Source organism: Neofelis nebulosa, chromosome 1 (assembly GCF_028018385.1).
Source record: "Neofelis nebulosa isolate mNeoNeb1 chromosome 1, mNeoNeb1.pri, whole genome shotgun sequence".
Lineage (NCBI taxonomy): Eukaryota > Metazoa > Chordata > Mammalia > Carnivora > Felidae > Neofelis > Neofelis nebulosa.
In genome coordinates this window covers 171052607-171066126 of record NC_080782.1, presented here as the reverse complement: position 1 = coordinate 171066126, position 13520 = coordinate 171052607, and the positions used below count along the sequence as shown (strand labels likewise).

Here is a 13520-nt window from a genome sequence, read left to right as displayed (position 1 = left end):
ACACTTAAGAAGATGACTAAAGGGAAGGCAGGCCATAATATCTTGCTTAATATGTGACCCTCAACTCCAAGGAGCATACAGATCTAAGAGTAATTCTTGGGATTCCTAATGCAGGGTTGAACTATCACTAGCTTTGTGAATATCCAGTGTCTACAAGCTCCAAAAGGGAACACATCTCTGGATCTCAGTTAAAAGTATCCTCTTCCAATACTATTTTCCATTGAGGTTCTCTAATTGCAAGATTCTAACATATTAGAAACACACTGGAGGTCCTATGATCCCAACATAATTTGGAATTGAACAATAAAATGGCCAAACATTGAATCTACTGTTTCCCTTTATTTATTCATCACTTACAAAGATAAATAATGATAAAATACGTGTGTTTTGGTTTGCTAACATATTCCTTCTAAATTTTAATTATATATTTAAAAATAAATTATAAATGTTAATTAAGTAATTGCAAAAGATAATATAAAAAATTCTTGTACATATTTAAGAACGAAAAATGTGTGTCCTTCAGTGACAACAAGTAGGGTTCAAGTCAATCATTATTATTGTTACATCTAAAGAAAGCTTTGCTGATAACATATTCTGTCAAGGATTCCTAATTTATCAATTATTTCATTTCCTCCTGGCCAGAAAACATACACGCAAATGCAAAGAAGTGGTATGCTCTGTCCCGTTCAGTGTTGATGTGTCACTCTGTGTGGAGTCTGAAACACTTACAAATATGAACACATCATTCATGTTCAAATTCTTCATCAATGACATCAAATACTAAAAGAAACTTAACAATATTTTGACGATATTTTATAGCAATTTCCTTACATTAGCCTAGGTATCAGAAATGACCATGCTGCTGGCTTACTGAGGACATAATATTTCCTAGATTGCCAAGCAAATAACTAAGGATTTTATTTAAAATTTCAAATGCTATTGTCATAGGAAGAGTGGACTCTGAGATACTTAAGGTTAGTTGCTACCTAAATAATATTTATTTTTTTAACTCTATACATTTTGGTTTTTGTGTTCTTACTGCTGCTTTCAGACAAGTATCTCAAAGGAGTGTTCAAAATCTTAGCAATATATTTTCAATAAGCACATAATACTATGTATTTCTAGTTAAATTACTAGAATATTCCATGCTTATTCAACCAGTCTCTAAATGTTCAATGATAACTCTTCTTTCTATTTCTTCATTACAGGATTTTTTAAATTAAGAAAACCACTATTGGCAATAACTACTACAAACCTCTTTGGAATTCTGAAAGGAAGCTGTGCCATCTTGAAACACTCACAATTTGGAAATTAAACTTGTGATACTCTTTTTCACAGTGTGGCATGCACACACACACACACACACACACACACACACACACAAGTAGCAAAGTGTGGGACCACTTTGCTACTTAAGTGGTCAAAACGACATTCTTTGACTTTGATAATCTTTTCACTTCTTGCAGTTCATCCAAAAAGCCTTTTTATACTTATTATAAGATAAAATATAATCACATATTATAAATATTAATCATGCCTCTCTCTATGTCCTTCATAAAGTTTGAAGTTAATCAAATATAACTGAATGGCTTGAGTAACAAAGGCCCAAGAGTAGTATTAACACTTGCTAATATTTTATATTCAAATACTATTACAATAAACAAATTTTGGTGCTGGAAATATGGGTGAAAAAGAATGTGAATGTTACATGAACTATATGGCATAATCTGAGAGAGTTTCATAATTATGCAGACTTTCTTTAAAAAGTGATTTTTACATCTAGCCAAGATAGAGTAACAGGGACCAGAAGCACTCTTTCACAGGAAACAATAAAAAAATCACAAATTGAATTTTGCAAGACACTGGACATCAGGAAATGAAAAACAGTAGTCCCTGAGTGATGGTAAAGAAATAAGGTGAGTCCTACTATTTCCTGAGAGAGATTCCAGGGCATAGAGAAGGGCAGGGAGCCCAGTGGACTTCCTAAATTGAGGAAATTGAACTTAAAGTCCAGAGAGACCAAAGTAGATGGCATACAGTAGATTGGGAAAGAGAGAGCTGCTGAAAGAGAGAACATCTAAGATCTGCAGAGGGTTCCTGTGAGTATTCAGCTTTGTATTGATCTACAGTTTATGTGGGGAAACCATCCCTGATTGGGGAAAACCATCTGAGAGGATTAGAGGCAACACTGCCTCAAAAACACACAGGACTGTAAACACTACCTGTTCCCACTAGTCAGACTGGAAAAATTCATAATTCATGGGGATTGAGCAGAGTATAAATAGGGTCTTACTTCAATAGGGAGAAAAATTAACCGTAGTCTGAGTCCTGCATTAGTCTCACCTAAAAAATCCTAAAAACATGTATGAAAGAGTATACCATTTCAAAGGAAATTAACTGCATCCCAGAATAAGCTCAAGAATATTTATAGGAATACAAAAATTTTGAGCACTCAATAAAGTAAAATTAAAAATATTTGGAATCCAATAAAAAATTACCAAGCATGCAAAGAAACACAGAGATTTCACCTGTAACAAGGGGAAAAATCAATACATCAAACTGAACTAGAACATCCTCAGATGTTAGAATATTACAAAAGGACATGAGGTCATTATAACTGTATTGCATAATTCAAAAATTAAGTAGAGACACAGAAGACACAAAAAGGGCCCCAAATGAACTTCTATAGATGAAAGGCACAAGTTGTAAAATCAAAAACAAAAACAAAAACATTGGTTGTGTTTAATTGTGGATTCGGAATTGCAGAAATAAAAGGGTAAACTTGAAGACATAGCAATAAAAATGGTTCCAAATGAAACCCACAGAGAAAAAATAATTAAACAAATAAACAGAGCCTTAGTTGTGTGATAACTTGAAGTGACAAGATGCATGTTTAACTGAAGTCTCCAGAAGAGATTATCAACAGGACAAGAAGGAAAAAGATTTGAAGAAATAATGGCTGAAAAACTTCCAAATTGGTAAAATGTATCCAATATCCAAATAGCTTAACAAATTCTAAAGACAGGAAATATGACAAAAACTACATCAAGATACATATTACTGGCAGTACTCAAAACCAGTGATAGAGAAACAATCTCCCCCCACCCCGTAAGGAAAAACACATTACATAGAGAAATAAAGACAAGAAAGACAGCAGATATTTTGTTTGTAACAATTCAAGCAAGAAAACGATGTAGCAACATCTTTAATGCACTGAGAGAAATATTTTAAAACTCTAAAATAGTGAACATATCTTTAAAAAACAAAGGTAAAATAAAGAAATTTTTAGACACACAGAAAAGAAAGAGTATACCATCAGAAGGATTCCATTACAAGAAATGTTGAGGGAAGGTACTCAGAGACAAAGAAAATGATATCAGAGAGCAATATGTATCTAATCTAAGATAATGAGCACTGGTGATAGTAAATACACAGGTCAAGACATACATTTTTTGTTATTTATACCTCTTTAAATGATAATTGACCATTTAGGCAAAAATCATAATGCAATGTGGGGTTTATAACGTGTAAAAGTGAAACGTAAGATGGCAATAGTATAAATACCAGGAAAGGAGAAATGGAAATATGCTACACACACTTAAATATATACTATAGATGCTATTAGAAAGGCCCCACATTTGGTTTAATGTTCTGCTGATACCATCTTGAAATTATTATCAGTTTTTTTTTAACCATAGGCCTTGCATTTTCATTTCACCCTGAGCTCCTTGAATGATATACCCTGTCCTGGCCTTAGAGACAACACCAAAAGCATGATCCACTGAAGAAAACATTGACAAGCTGAACTGTATAAAAATTCAAAAACTTCCACTCCAAAATAAACTGCTAAAAGACTTTAGGACAAGTCACAGACTGGGTGAAAATATTCACATGGTTTGTGCCTCAATAAAGGCTTGTATCCACTAATACATAAAGACTTAAAACTCAATAATAAGATAACAAGATTCCAATAAATCAAATGCACAAAACTATAGAGAATTTTATCAGAATATTTGTAGATGAAAACAAAGTTCATGAAAAGATGCACAACATCAGTAGTCATTGGGGGAATGAAAATTAAAGCCATAGCGGGTTACAGTTACACATATTACAAGATTAAAATTAAAAAGAGTACCAGACAAATTGTTGGCAAGGATGTGGATAAACTGGAACTCACCTACACTAATGGGAGGAATAGAAATTACTCCACTGACTTTAGAAAGCTGTTTGCAGATTCTTAAAATGTTCAACATAAACCTGCCTACATAATTCAGTCATTGCACTTGTAGATATTCACTCACTAGCAATAAAAGCTTACGTCCATTCAAACCATGTATGTGAATAGTTATTTGTAATTATTTGTAATAGCCCCAAACTGGAAACAACCCAAATGTCTATTTAACAGATGAATGGATTAAAAAAAAAACAACACCAAAAAACAAACAAAAAAAACCCCTGTGGAATAGCCATACAATGGAATACCACTCAGCAAAAAAAAAAAAAAAAAAATGGAATGAGTGATTGATAAATGCAACAAAATGGATGGATGCCAAAATAATTGTGTTGAATAAAAGTCATATAATAATAATAAAAAAAATGGGGGCGCCTGCGTGGCTCAGTTGGTTGAGTGCCCAACTGTTGATTTTGGCTCAGGTTATGATTCCAGGCTCATGGGGTCACCATGGGCTGCGAGCCGGGCATGGAGCCTGCTTAAGATTCTCAGTCTCTCTCCCACCTGTGCTATCTCTCTTTCTCTGAAAAAAAAAAATTAGGAGCACAAAGAGGCATAAGGAAATTTTAGGGTGATGGACATATTCATAATGTTGAGTGTGATTGTGGTTTCTTTTTTTTCTTTTAAGTTTATTTATTTATTTTGAGAGAGACAGAGCATGAGCAGGGGAGGGGCCGAGAGAGACAGGGAGAGAGGAAGAGAGGGAATCTCAAGCAGGTTCAGCACTGTCAGTTCAAAGACTGACCTGGGACTCGAACTCACAAACGGTGAGGTCATAACCTGAGCCAAAACTAAGAGTCAGACACTCAACTGACTGAGCCACCCAGGTGCCGCATGATTATAGTTTCTTATGTCAAACTCATAGAATTGTACACTTTAAATACGGAGAGATTATTTTACAACAATTACATCTTAGTAGAGCGATTAAAACAAAAAACAAAAAGATAAAAATATATATTAATAAGGATGAAAGAGATCTCAGGGTAAAGAATCTTACAGTGGATAAAGAGGGATTATTTCATAATGATTAAGGAGTCAGTTCATTAAGAATACATTAAAAATCCTGAATGTTTATGCACGTACTGACAGTTTCAACTACATGAAGCAAAAATCAATGTAACTTCAAGGAGAAACAAAAAAGTATAAAATTATAGTCAGAAATTTCAACTCTATTCTCAAAAAATTATGCGACAAATACACAGAAAATCAGTAAGGATTTAGAGGAAAAAAGCCTAAGGCTTAGAGTGTTATCTGTGAAATTTAATATACTCTGTTAAATCACTACAAGGTATGATCCACTTCTCTGAGAAACTAGAAATGGGATTTCCTAAACGTAAGAAACCTGAAAACTAGTATTTGATTCATTCATAGAATTTTCACAGCCAGTCAGACCTATAGCAGGTTGTATGAATTTGCTTCCCAGATGTGATCACATTATCTAAAATTGAGGATTAGCAGGACAAAAAGTATGATGTTTAAGAATCAAGAGCATCTGTCAAAATTAAAGTATCTAAAGGCTTCCAGTGAAAGTTATGTTGCAAACAATATAAAATGTTGCATTAACCATGTAAACAAGATTCACGTTAGATGCATAGTTTTCTTAGCTTTCTTAAGAGAAATTGTAGAGGAAGAAACTGGGAACTTTACATGAAAAAAAGTGTTTTTGTCTTTTGAGCACACATTTGCTTCAGGGTCTGGACGCACTTTCCTAAGTGTACTATGCCAGGAAAATAATCAGGACCATAGGTGAATTTAAGAAAATAACCACATAACAAGGCCTGATCAATGCCTTCTCCAGAGCTTAGGCTCACACATTTGAGAAATAGTATTTCAAAGCAGGTATAATCTCATTTTGCCTGTTCACTTCTAGGGCTACAGAGAGATCTCCACCCAATGGTCAGAGCTGGCTGTAATGAACTTGTTGAAAGTGGTACTGATAATCCCATAAGGCTGCTTCTGTTTAGGGAAGGTACAGACATCTGAGCTCTCTTCCCTTCAAAGTTTCTGCTTCAGGAGCCTCTGGGTGGCTCAATCAGTTGAGCGTCCAACTTCGGCTCAGGTCCTGATCTCATGGTTTGTGGGTTGAGCCCCGTGTCAGGCTCTGTGCTGACAGCTCAGAGCCTGGAGTCTGCTTCAGAATCTGTGTCTCTCTCTTTCTTCCCTTCTGCTCATGCTCTCTCTCTCTCTCTCTGTCTCAAAAATAAATAAACATAAAATTTTTTTTTAAAAAGTGTCTGCTTCAGACATTTGTCTTCCAGCTGCTTCTAGGGGGAGATGAGAGTCATAAACTCTTTTGTGAACCAAGGCTACTCTCTCCAGAACCTCTAAAGCAGCAGGGGAGAGAGGAGGAAGGAGAAGGTATTGAAAGATACCTATTCATCACAATTGACATGGACACTTCCAACTAGAGAGGTAAAACATTTAAACCAAAGGTCATGAAAACAAAACAAAACAAAACAAAACAAAACTGGAAATCAATGTGGAAGTTCCATAAAGGATGATGCAGAATTTAGTCTTGGTTTTAGAGTTCAATTGTGATGAGGTATGTGTATGTTGAAAGCCGAAAACTTCTGCATAATTTATCAGGAAGTGGTGCCTCTTATCATTTTTATTTATTACACTTAAAATAAATGACATTTCATAACAATTTCTTCAAAGAATCCTTAATGGTGCATCCATCACTGAAACTCCACATAGTATAGCTCCAGGAATAGATCGATTCATCTTGGAAAACAAGAGAAGAAATCCTCACCATGTTCTGTTTAAGTGCATTGCAAAAAGCCAAGATATTTAACTGGCTCACTCAAACAACTACTCTGTTCCAGGCTCTCTGTTAGGAGCTGAGAGGAATTTACAGTCAAAGCAGATTGCTGTCCATTATTCCAAGCATCAGCAAGCCAACATATGATGTGGGTCCTGAAATAATGAGGCTGGGCAAACAGAAAGTTTCAACGCTAAATGTAACAGTAGGAAGAATGACAGCTGTCATCTCCTGAGCTCATACTCTGGGCTGGAAACTACTCTAAGTGCTTCTTCCATATTGAGTCATGAATCTTACAGCAAACTTTTGAAGTAGGTGGCATTATTATCCTCACGTTACACATAAGCAGACTGAGGCTAAGAGGGGTATGTGCCTTGCCCAAGATAACACAAGAAGGGAATGATGGAGCTGGCATCAGAGCCTCTGGGGTCTGGCCTCCTGCCTATCCGCATTCCATTGAGCCGGGCTTTGGCTGAGGACCCTACTGTATTCGGAGCACCCAGAGGTCACAGTGATTCACTGAAAGCACACAATGAGAGCACTGACAGATTAGAGGACAATGACTGACATGGCGGGCCCTGGCAAAACTGTATTAGAGAACGTTTAATCTGAAGAAGGTGGAATTTCATTGTTTTCCAAAATTTATGGGGTTGTCACGGAGTCAGATAGTGGATTATTTAGTCTTGCCCTGGATGACAGAAATAAGACATAAGTAGAGTGACATCAAGATTGAATTTATGTGAAGGTGGTGGTGTTATCTCTGTGATAACTACTATGTTCCAGGGACCTAGAAGGGTGTCTGTCATATACTAGGCATTCAATAAATAATGACTAACTGAATAAATGAATTAATAAGGGGGGAGAAATGCAGCTGTCCAGTGAAAGAAAGAGTGAACTCTCCCACGAGGTCACGGCTTCCCCTGCACTGAAGCGTTCAAGAAGTGATTAGATGGTTATCTATCCAGGGAACTGGGGAAAGCATTGCTACTTCGCATGCCCTAATTTCAGGCCTGCTTTAAAAAAAAAAAAAAAAAACATTTATCTGAAGATACAAGACAAATATGAGAAAAGGACAACTTTATTTTAAAAAGTGGAAGCCATCATCATGGGCAAAGGACCACTTTAGGACCATGGTCCCTCCCCTCGCACACAGGCACAAGAATGGCAAGCTTCACCCCTTTCCTCTCCTAGGGGGTTGGACTGCTCACAATTAGGAAGTGAGGCAGAGTGGACACCAGTGAGGAGACTGGAGTGAGGGGGGTTGGAGGGGAATTTCTTACTAAGCTGTTAAAGGAAAACAGACAGATCTTGCTTATTAGAGCAAAGTTTAGAAGATGGAAATCTATAGCAGGTGAAAGATTGAGAATATGTTGATATGTCATAAGGTGAACCATGGGGTGCTGAGCTGTAGGCGAGCCAGGCATATTTCTACAGGAGCGAGACCTTCTCAAGTCTGGGAGGAAATTTGCAGGAGATTTTGTATTCAATTTAATTTTTTTTTTTTTTTTTAGTATTTCAAGTTTCTTTAACTTTTACTTTAGTTCACAAATATAGTTGCATGGTTACAGCATGTTTACTCAATAACCAGTCCCATGATGTGGATACATTTTCAGGGTGCAGTGTAGGCAGGAGGAAGAGAAGTGGAGGCTGGGTGAGGATCTGATCCTCCTGCCCTCCCTACCCCTCCCCTCCTGAATGTACACTGAAGTCCTAAGCCTCAATTTTAAGTCCTTTGCTTAAATTGGATTTATGGTTTGTAGCTTTGGCATCAGACCCATATGTTTAACATCTAAAAGAGAAAAACAATGCTGAGAAAGGCACCACTCAGGCAGCCCTGCTCCTTTCAGTGTGTGAAGTTCCTCTTTGCCCAAAAGCCTTTCTGACCTGTAACTGAGCCAGAATGGGCCCCTGAAAAAAGTCACAATGTCCTAGAGAAGAGCCAGAGAGGCTGGCGTAGCTGAAGCCTCAAAGGAGAACGAGATCTGGAAGGTTTGCAGTCACGCCTCAGTGAGGCTAGTTTCAGATGACAAATAGCACGAGCAAAAAAAAAGGAAAAGCAAAACTTTAAAACACTACAGTCAGAAACACCACTTAACCACGTCCATGCTCATGTCTGTTATTTGCTCTTTTCTTTGACAATATAACTTCTTAGGGAACAGAAATCCCAACATTTTTACTAATTTTTAAATCCTGGTTCAGTCCTTGAACACAGATGTATGGAAGCAGATTTAAAACTCCTCCTTCAATTCTAACTCCATACAAAAGCCTGAAATCCTAGTGGATTTTGGTTTGAAGGTGTTTTATTTTTTAGGGAATTTACAACTTTATGTGGTCTTCAAGTTGGATAGGATAGAAAACAGATCAACAATAATAAAAGACTTAAGTGTTCATTCAGAGAATACCACCAACCAAAGAAGAGGGACATCTTTTGTAATGAACTGAAACGTGTGGTATAGACATAACTACTAAGGGCTGGTTATTCTAGCCTAGTTGGTTAGTGGAAGGCCTTGGAGAGAGTGTGAGGTGTGAACAGAGTCACAGATGGCCAGGATGTGGAAGGTGGATTGAGAGAAGGGTTTTCCAGGTAATGGGAATATCCTTTTGGAGAAAATTATTTCTGAAGACATGTTGATGGACAGGATAGGGTTAGAGGACTTTGGGATAATGGCACACCAGGGTGACCACAGTCTGCAGGCAGCTCTGGGACATATGAAACACAACCTGAACAGTTGGCACATTAAACAGTGCAGAGATAAGAAGGTGTTGTGTCTGGTTTTGCTTAATTGAGAAATGATCTATGTGGTGACATTTTAGAGAACATATTCAACTACAGACTACTACTCTACACACAATGAATCCTCAGTAAAATAAATTTTAAAAATGTAATGTGAGAAGTGCATTTGGTTTGGTTCTAAATTTCCAAATTCTAAATTTTAAGCTCTGCTGTAGAGAATGTTAGCAGTGTGTGTGTGCGTGTGCGCGCGCGCGCGCGTGTGCGCACATGTAATAAAATTTAAAGATTGGTTTTGTTTAATGCTATGACTTTGGGTCTTTAGGTCATTCAAGATTGTTCCCACTGACATTTCCGCAGGGGATTAATTTAAATAATACTTTAAGCAAGAATGCTCTTGCTTCATGAAGACAGGCTATGTAATAAGATCATTAATAGAAAAGCAACAACAAAAAAGCCTTAAATTCTTATCAGTATTTCTCTGAAATACTTGTAGCTAAACAAATTGCTGTAGTATCTCCCTAATCAACTCAAAAGCATACAACTTAAAAGGCCACATATTCTTTTTGAGATAACCTTCTGATGAAAGACAACAACAAAATACTTCTAAAAAGATATATTTCTACTTATGTACAATCGTGAGAAAGCGTCAAAGGGAATATCAATTAAAAACAAAGTTTAAGTATCATGATAATTGATTTAGTGTAAATACAGATGAGAAAAATCCGAGCTGCAATTTTCACCTCCCTGGATAGCTGTCGTCTTTATTCATGTACTAAAATATTTGAAGAAATGAATTTGCTGTAAATTTTGTGCCGCAACATCAGGACTGTAATATATCTTCTAGAGCTTAATATTTAAAGAAATTATAAAATTATTCTATGTGACCAAATCTAATCATGGGATGCAGAAATAAAGAGACAAGACACAAAACTGAATACGTTTACAAAACCACACTTGGAGAAATTCCTCCATTTCCATGCTGGGAAACAAACCATAAACACTGATCAAAAGCAAAATGTCAAAATGATGTTTCATCAGATAAAAGGGTAATAGAGCTTTACTATATGCTTATCTGACCTAGAAATTTGAATGCACATTATCTATTTCAATCTTTAGCCCATAGTTTTCGGGGTACAGTGTATAACATGTATTACCCATGTTATATATGAAGAAAACTTGGATCTGAGAACATACATCATTTGCCTATTATTGTTCAGTTAGTAAGAGATGGCATTGGTTCTTTTTTTTAAGTTTTATTTATTTATTTTCAGAGAGAGAGAGAGAGAGAGAGAGAGAGAGAATTCCAGGCAGGCTCCATGCTCAGCACAGAGCCCAAGATGGGGTTCGATCCCATGACCCTGGAAAATGACCTGAGCCAAATCAAAAGTCAGATGCTCAACTGACTGAGCCACCCAGGTGCCCCAAGATGGCATTGATTCTAAATCTCACATGTGTTGGGCTTTGAAAGTGCCTTTGCTTTGTGGGGCTGTTATGCTTACACATCCAAATGTTCATTATACGCATATGTATTCAAACTAGCTCCAGTGCCTCTGCACCTGTCAAAATACTGCCCTGTATTAAGGCCTTGTCTGGACATCCCATTATGAAATGGTCTCTTTTCTTCCAAGGGGAGAAACAGTCTTTCTTTCCTTGGTTTGGATATTTTATGAAACCATCCTTGTTGAGTTTTAAAACTCAATTTATTTATACAAAACAAGACAAAACATAGTTTCTCTATAGTGAAAGTGTTACAGTTAAGTTCTTTTTTTATTATTTACTTATTTTCCCAGTTAAGTTCTGATATAAATCTTGACTTATGCCAAAGCCTGAACAAGGTAAGAAGTGTTTATGTGCAGATCCAAGCCTTTCTTGGGAGGAAGTTTTGGTGTTCTCGTTTCTGTCCTCACCAGCTCACATCTGTAGAATACCAAGAAGTTCCCTTTGCAAAGAGCACTTCCTGGCTTACCTGAGAAAACACTGATCTTGTGAAACAGACTAATTCCAACTTCTCCGGACTCCTTTATGAAAGCTTTATGTCTGCTTTGCTCTGCAGTGTACCAGGGAGAGCCATTTGGTGACTGCTGTTCATTTAAATCCCTCCATTAAAATGAGATCTGTAGTTCATAAGGTCATCCCAGAAAGACAAAGCTTTAAATAAAATTGGAACTAAAAAAAGAACCCTCAAATCTCAGAGAGGACAGAATAAAATAGGTTTATAACAATATGGGTTGTAACAATGCTCTACTCCCACACAGCCTACGTGCTGGAACAAAATGTTTCCCAGGCGGAGAAGAGGATTTATGCCTCTGTACATTCATGAAAGCAGACAAGATCAATGGGAACCCTGTAACCACCCTGGTGATGCCACACACAGCAAAACATCCAGCCAGAAAGGCGCATGTGCTGCCGACAGCCCTCTGCTCAGACGTCTGCAGGACTGACTCCAGATAGTATGGGATCTGGGGTGGAGGGTAAAGCCTGGATTTGGGGCAAAGGTGGAGCCAGTTACCCTCTCTCCAGATTGGTGAGTTGGATAAGTGCCTAACCTTTCAAAGCCCATTTTCTCACCTGCATGAACATGAGTGAGATCACATCTACCCATCACAGTAGGACCACTAATGAGATCAGGTATATACAGATTTGAGAACTATAGCTGGCATTTAGGAGAGGTTAAATGGGGTTAAATTTCCCCCCTCTTCTACCATTTATTGTCATTGCTCCTTTTATAGGAATTTAAATTGGAATACCTAATATCCAAGTCTTTGGTGAAACTGGAAACAATAATACAGCAAGATAGGTAGTTCGTAGAGAGACCATCTACCATCTCCTCTGCTCCTTCTCCCCCCACAGGACTCCTACCCCCCAGTCACCATACTCTTGATGCCTGGACCCTCACAATACCCTTGTCCATCCCTCTGCTCCGCGTATGAAAAGTCACCTGATTCTAGATGCTCCCCAAATGGTGCCCTGTCTCTGCATTCAGATAGGATCATCCCAGAGGAACTTTTCAGAGCTGCCTCTTTCCAGAAAGCTCCCTCCTGCTTAGAGATACCAGGATGCACCCTTGTCCCTCCCCACTCTCTGTGTTTCCACACAGAGGGCAAGTCTCATGTTCTGCTCTGTATCTGCCGACAGGGAATAGTAGTGGTGATGGTAATGGTAGTAACTATAATAATGATAACCATCATTTAGTCATTACTCAGTATGTGCCAAGCACAATACTCAGAATTGGATAAACATTACTTAACTACTTAATATGATCCTTAGAAAACCATACAAATCAATTATTATCACTCAAATTTTATTTACTTAAATACATATGTATAATGTGAGACTTAAGCAGATAAGGAATTTGACAATGTTCAGATAGTACTTTGTAAATCTAGGTTTTGATCCCTGTTTGCAAAGCTATTGGATGTAGTAGTAAATAATTACAGAGTTTTCATGTATTCCATGCCAGTCACAGAGCAATCTTATGATCTAGACTTCCGATGGAGGCAAAGGAGAGATGAGGGAGAAGATTCAGATGAGAGCTTTACATGTAAGCAAAGAGCACGAGAATGTGTATGTCATAGGTAGAGCCTGAGCCATAGACAAAGAAAAGTCATCCAATCATTTGATAGAAGTTATAATGTCATTGTTAATACTATCAATGGCTAAGGTTTAAGATATCTAGAGTTTACAGAGCAGGCCAAAGAAAAGAAGGAAATGGACATCTCAACTGTCAATACAAAGATGCAAAAGAAACAGCTTCTGTTTTAGATTTATTTGCTTTTTAAAAAAATGTATCCTTA

At 37.2% G+C, this 13520-nt stretch overlaps 1 protein-coding gene across 5 annotated transcripts in view; it reads right to left on the bottom strand.

Moving 5' to 3' along the window:
* The window catches only part of FGF14 (fibroblast growth factor 14), a 618400-nt gene that overhangs the window by 137571 nt on the left and 467309 nt on the right, over positions 1–13520 (bottom strand). The window lies entirely within an intron of this gene.